Source organism: Chaetura pelagica, unplaced genomic scaffold (genome assembly GCF_000747805.2).
Source record: "Chaetura pelagica isolate M959 unplaced genomic scaffold, ChaPel_1.0 scaffold152, whole genome shotgun sequence".
Lineage (NCBI taxonomy): Eukaryota > Metazoa > Chordata > Aves > Apodiformes > Apodidae > Chaetura > Chaetura pelagica.
Window position 1 is genome coordinate 128,206 of NW_009952434.1, and position 6,705 is coordinate 134,910.

Below are 6,705 nucleotides of genomic sequence, written 5' to 3' on the forward strand. Positions count from 1 at the left end.
CACTCTTTGGGAGCTCCCTCTTACACAGCGTGGAGTGCTGCTCCAAAAGGCTGATTGCTGCTCACTCAGAGGGAGCTGAGGGCTCCCTGTGCTCCTGAGCTGCTCAGGACCCTGCAAAATTGACTTCTCCTCCTTGATCCTGCAAATGTCTGTCCCTTTTCCCCTGTTAGTGGTGTTGGTTGCAAACCAGGCTGCTGGGGAGGTACTGAAATATCCCTTCTTGCTTTTGGGAATCTCTTTGTCAGACAATCCCACCTGGAGGAGGACACTGCCCACCTGCATCACACTGGTTTGCAACACACAGGGCAGCTCTGTTTGTGCCACATCCAAAAATTTGCTTCCTCCTCCTTGTAGCCACCTCTGTGAGATGTGCTGGAAGAAACAGGGAGTGGAGCTCAGAAGAAAAGCTTGGAGAAGATCCAAACGTGTGTGCATGGGTGAAATGAAACCAAAAAGTGTCTCCTGGTCTGACTCTCTCTTTAGGGATAACCAGATCTGGTGCAGCAAGGATCAAGAAAGGGTTTGCTGCAAACCATTGGCAACTTGAGCCAGAGGGTTAAACGCAACAGAAATTGCATCCTGTGCTTGCAAGACACATTTGTGGTGGTTTGCAATTAAAATTAGCATGAAGCTAAGCTTGGGAGGTTGGTGCTTCCCAGCGAGCACGAGGCTGAAGTAGGAGGGCATCCCAAACCAGCAGGGACACTTCTGTGCACTGGTTATGGAGCCAGACCCTCCAGCCCTGGCGTGGGAGCTGAGGGGCTGAGTCCTGACCCAGCAGCTCTGGGCTCCCATTCCTCACCAAACCCACTCTGGATACTTGTCCTCACTCGAGGGTCCCTTCTTTTGCTTTCTCCCTAGAGATCCACTGCAATCAAATCACCACGGGCTAACCAGGGCTCGGGCAGTGAGGAGAAATGAGCTGAGCTCCTTCCCTCCAACCAATCTCTCTGAAGAAAGTATTGATTAACCTGCAAGCATTTGCACTTGGCAAGATGGATTTGTGGGCACCCTGCATGTGAGAGCCGAGCCTTTCAGGAGAAGCTGGTGATGGATGTGCATCCCAGGCACTTTGTTTTAATGGAGTAGCACCTTCACTTGCCCCTGGGACATCAATCTTGGTGCTGTTGCAGCCAGGCTGTTCTTCCCCTGTTGAGAGCACAGGACATGAAGCCCTTCCCATCCCAGCTCCAGGAGCCCTGCCAGAGGGGTCCTGCCTGCTAACACACCTGCACTTGTATTCAGTACTGGTGCAGAGGGTTAAAAACCTGGGCTGGTATTTAAATACATCTCTCCTGGCTTTGCTCAACCACTGCAAACACCCAACACAGCACAGACCTTTGTTCCTTTAGAGCCGACGATTTCAAGCGGGCAGGATCCATCCATGGGTGAATATCCAACTCCAGCCGCCTCGGATCCCACTTCCCAGCAACACCAGACCCCTGCAACGGCACAAGGATGCAAAAACCCACCCGCTGCTACCAAAGCACCCGAGAGGCTGGTGGGGGATGCCCAGGACAGGCAGGACACCCCATTCCCGGTGCGGTGCTGCCATCTGCTGCTGCAGCAAAAAGGCCTTTCCCTGCTGAGAGGGGTCGTTTCCAGCCTGCACAAAACCCACCCCCCAAAGCCCCCCCAGAACCGCGGGCAAGCGGCTGTTGGAAATCTCACCCAGTGCTCGGCTCGGACTGGGAAACCCTGCAGGTGGTTTGCAGCAAACTGAGCGAGCAGCCCCTTGATTCTCCTGCAGATGCTGAGCAAAGAGGATGAGCTCCCTGGCACGGGCAGGAAGGGTTCCCTGGGTGCAGGGTACAGGCACAGAAGTGAGGGAAAAGACTTGCAGTTGGCTGGGTGAGAGCTCAGCACCCCATGGAGAGGTGGGCTGAGCCAGGCATGTTCCAGCCTTCATTCCAGGAAAGGTTTCCTTCACCTTTTAGATCCAGAAGTAAACCCTTTGTTTACCTGGTTGGGACAACCCAGCCCATACTGACCCCAGAACAGAGGTGGGTGAAATCCTGTGGTGCATCATCAGACAGGTCCACACCAACATACTGACATTTCTGTGCCCAAACCATCAAGGACACCAACTGCACTTACCCCAGGAAGCTTTTGCACACCAGCATCCCAAAGCAGTTGTTTCCCCCCCGGATTGCCTCTCATTCCCCCTCTCTATCTGGATCAAATTCCTCTGCACAGTTTGCAGCCCCAGGCTTGGAGCTCAGAACCTGCTCCAAGGAGCTGCTCGGTGGGGTGCTGGCTGGGAGGGGGCTGCTCTGGGGGGCCAGGGGGGCTATCAGCCCCGGGGGGAACATGCTGGCACAGCTGAAGGCAAAGCCCTTCATGGCCAATGGCAAGTAGCCAGCTTCCCTGGCCACTGAGACCTCTGCTCAGCTCCAGGCATCCCTGGAGACTCCCGTGTGTGACATCACTTTACCAGCAAATATTGAGCAGTTCAATGTGAACAAAGCTTTGCTCTGATCCTGCTCTTCCCAGACAAATTTCAAGACATGAGATACAAGAGTCCAGGCAGCTTTGCCCAGCATCCTTCCCCCTGGTAACATCCCCTTTTGGGGCCAGGCAGTGCATCCCTGTGCTCACCAGCACTTGCCCTCACAAACCTCCTGCTTTGCATGAGGGGATGGGAGGAAGATGAAGGCAAAGAAAATATTTTCAAGGGAAATCTTAATGCCATCATCCCTTAGAGCTCTTCAGAGTCCAAAGGAAGGGCTGAGGGGAATTGAAGGAGGGGAAAAACCCCACAAGGAAATCCTTTTACCTTTTCCCTGCACTTGTACATCTCTCTCATCATCCCTTGCAGACTTAAGGGGCACTGAGTGCCCCCCTTTTCTTATTTACTTCCAGAGGGTCAGGAGCTTGCTCAGCTGGAAGAGACTAGGCCACCTTGCCTGTGCTTGTATCACCTTGATTTGCAATATGAGGCAGCTGCTCATCATGCAGGAAGTCAGGAATGTTGCCTAATATCCCCAACAATCTCCAGGTGGCACATTTAAAAGGTTATACCTCCTGAAACATATTCCTGCATCACACACCCTGAGCAGTATCCATCTTTTCTACTGCTTAATATGAAAAATAATGTACATTGCTTTTGTTTCCTTTTTGTTTGATGAAGGAATTGTTAATACAGGCACAAACCACAAAGATCTTTTAGGTCAGAGCCTGGGAAAACCTGCTTGGGAGCCCATCTTCAGCCTGAAGGGAATATCATGGAACTGTTTCACGTGTTACACCACTAGATTGCAGCAAAACACCAGTTTGTGTTGCCAACTCACTTGCTGGACGGGAGAAAAGAGGAAAAAGCCACGTGCAGCACTGGAACATCTTGCAACCACTCAAGCAAAAATCTAGGTGAGAAACCCTGCAGCAAAGAAAAGCTCTGCCCTGAGGATGCCCCCAGCCCACCAGCCCATCCTGTTTGCCCACTGAATTTGCACAGACACTGAAAACTTGGAACTCAGCTGTGAATCCTACAAGGATGACCCAGAAGATTTCTACAAGGTGGCCCAGAAGAAACTCATGAGTTGACAACAAGTTCCTACAGCTGGAGGGATGGCCAAGCAGTGGTGACTGTCATCAAACCACCCCATGGTTCTCTCTGTAGAGTGAAGCCAAGAGGACTGTGACACACTCAGCACCCTTGAACCTCAGCCCACCAAGTCCTTCATCTGGGATCAGTGTTTCAGGGATCAACTTTAGGGTGGTCTCAGACCCCAAAGGTTGAGTTCTCCCTTCTGCTGCTGTGCAGGAGGGGGTGGCTGCAGACCCTCCTGTGGGGATTTTTGTCCCTGGAGGTGACCCAGGCAGCCTCCAACAGGCAGCAGGAACAAAATGGGCTTCCTGTGGTTGGTAGAGCAGGCAGATGTAGCTGAGCACACCCAAAATCAAACCCTCTAGCTCCTTCCCTGCTGACAGCTTTGGCCATGTCTTAGTCCAGATCTGGTGCATCTCCTCAGAAGGACCCAGGACTTCACCCTTGTCACCAGCCTAAGATTTCTCACAATTACAGCAAATAATTTTACAGGCTTATCTGGAAGGAAGACATTTAGATGTTCAAGGCATTCATTAATCATGAATAATTAATAATTAACAATTATTATTTAAAATACCAGGGCAGGAAAAAAATCCCGGTGTGGATATTTTTGATTTGTAAATGCCAGGCTTTTAATTAAAAGAGAGGGAACATAATCATCAGTCAACTGCTTTCAACAGCTGCCACTCTGGGCTTTGGCTGCTGAGTGCCCTGGAGAGAAAAGGGCAGGGGCTTCGTAGGAGGAGGGAGAAGTTTGGATTCTGAAGGACAAACTGTGACAGAAACCTCCAGGGTTCTCAGCATTTTGGCCACCACCCTAATACCTGCTGCTTTGTCCCCTGTGTCCTCCATGGGGCTTCAGTGCCCAGAGGGGACACGTCCAGCTGGTCCCACTGGGTCAGACCTAAAGCCACCCTGGGGTTGTATGAACCACAGGTGAATTCAAAGATCCAGAGGTGACAGCAGAAGCAAGGGACAACAGGGAAAGGGCAGGTTGGATTTGCACAGACAATTAATGCCAGGAAAAACCAAGGAGGGAAGGAGAGGGACATGCTAAGTGCCCTGGGTCACACCAAGGATTTGGCTGCCTCCTTTACATGGCCACGTCTGAGCCAAAACAAAGCACAAATGGACTTGATCAACACTCAGCAATGGTTTTGTTTGACTGGAAGACACCATTTCTGCCAAGGACCCTGTTTATATGAATAATAATAATAATAAAAAAGCCAGACAAATTTCCCCCTGCCCTCCTCAGCCAGGCAGTGAGCTGAAAAAGACCCCCCTGCAGAAAGGCTTTGCTGTCAGGGACACTGAATGTCCCTTCAATCACTGAAACCTGAAAAAACCTGAAGCAGCAGGAGGAGGCAAAAAACCCCCGTGGGACAGAGCTGCCATGGCCTGGTGTCAGCTCCTGGGGTGGGGACAAGAGCCCAGGGAAGACTCAGCAGGTCTTTACAGAGACCTACACCCTAAGGAGCTGCTGGTGCCCATCCACAGCACAGCACCTCCCATCCCCTGCCTTGGAGATCAGTCTCCTCTTCCCTCCTGGGCTCTTCACAGGCTGCTCAGCACAATATTTCAACCCCTGACTAATTCCTTCTCACCTCCCATTCATCAGCCTTGGAACACGAGCCCGATTCAACAGTCAAAGACTGAATTTTTATCCCCAACATCACTCTCCCTCCATCACCCCCCGTCTGCCTCTGAGCTCTGTCATGCCCTGCTGCAGACATTTCACAGCTTTGCAAACAGCCTCTCCAGGCAAGAGGCAAAAAAAATGCCAACCCTGAGGGTGCTCAACCCTCTCCCCACCTCCTGTGCCTGCCAGCAGCACCTGGCACAAGCCCAGGGCAGCAGAGCTTGCACTAAATATGGGTTATCAGTTAATGAATCAATAGGCTTGATCCTTTTCAGACACTTACAGAAACAGGCCTAAGTGGACTCATTAGTATTAGGCAGGTTTCTGGCCCCTGTATTCCCATTTAAATGGTCTGTGATGGAGCAGCAGCTGCAGGCTGGGTCTCTCCAGCATGAAATAGCTTGGAAAAGAAAGGTCACAGATCCACGAGGCTTGTTTTGCTGGTGAGCAGCAGCGTCCTGGACTCAAAGTAACAGAGGTCTTTTGTACCAAGAATTCCCACCTGAAATCCTAGAAGTCATCTAAGTGGACTGCATTAGCTCCACATCATAAATATTGATGCTGTTGCTGAGGGGATGGAGGGCTGGGCTTCAGTGTTAATGGACTGCTGGTGGGTTGCTGAAACACTCTGGGGAGCAAAAGGGACAAAATGCTGCTGTCAGAGAGAGAGCTGAGTGGGTCTCCTGTGGCCCTCAGGCAGGACTCATGGCTGGGGATGTGCATCGTTTGGTGTGTGCATGGGTCCCTCCTCCTGCTCCTCCTCTGAATTTTGGGTTAATCATGCAACCTGGTGCAGACAGCAGCTGGGTTTGCATCTGATCTCAGGGCGAGCATATGTGTGTCTTCACACCTGGTGTGTGCAGCACCAGCACCAGCACCAGCACCAGTACCAGTACCAGCCACCAGTACCAGCACCAGTACCAGTACCAGCACCAGCACCAGCACCAGCACCAGCACCAGCACAGGCTTTGGCTGTGTCCCCTGGGGAGTGGGGGCTGAGGGGCTCTGGGGGCAGCAGGCAAAACCTGCCTTCTGCAGGGGTTGGAGGCACTTGATGCAGCCACTTAAGGAGGTTCAGCTCCTGCATTTTCAGCCCTGTCCTTGCTGGCACAGGCAGCGCTTGGGGGATGGGACCCCTGGGTCCAGGAACACAGAGGCTGGGCTGTGCATGCAGGGAAAGCCTGGGGAGGTGGCCAGAGCTCAGCTCCACACACCCACGGGGGGACTGATGGAGGAACAGAATTTTGGAGAGGGCCCAAATAGAGGCTGGGAGTTGGTTCATGTTCCGGAGGGATGGGGATGTCCTGCCCTGGGCAGCCCAGTGGCTCAGCAACCCCTGCCCTGCCTGTGCCCCGGGGACAAGGGGACAACTCAGCACAGGAAGGAGGCTCCACACAAAACAAGATGATGACTGACCACTGAAGCAACCCCAGCAGTGACCTGTGCTCCCTGAGCTGGCTGTGGGCAGCAGAGCTGGCACTGCCCCAGCTGCCCCTTCCCACCTCAGAGCCAGTTCCCC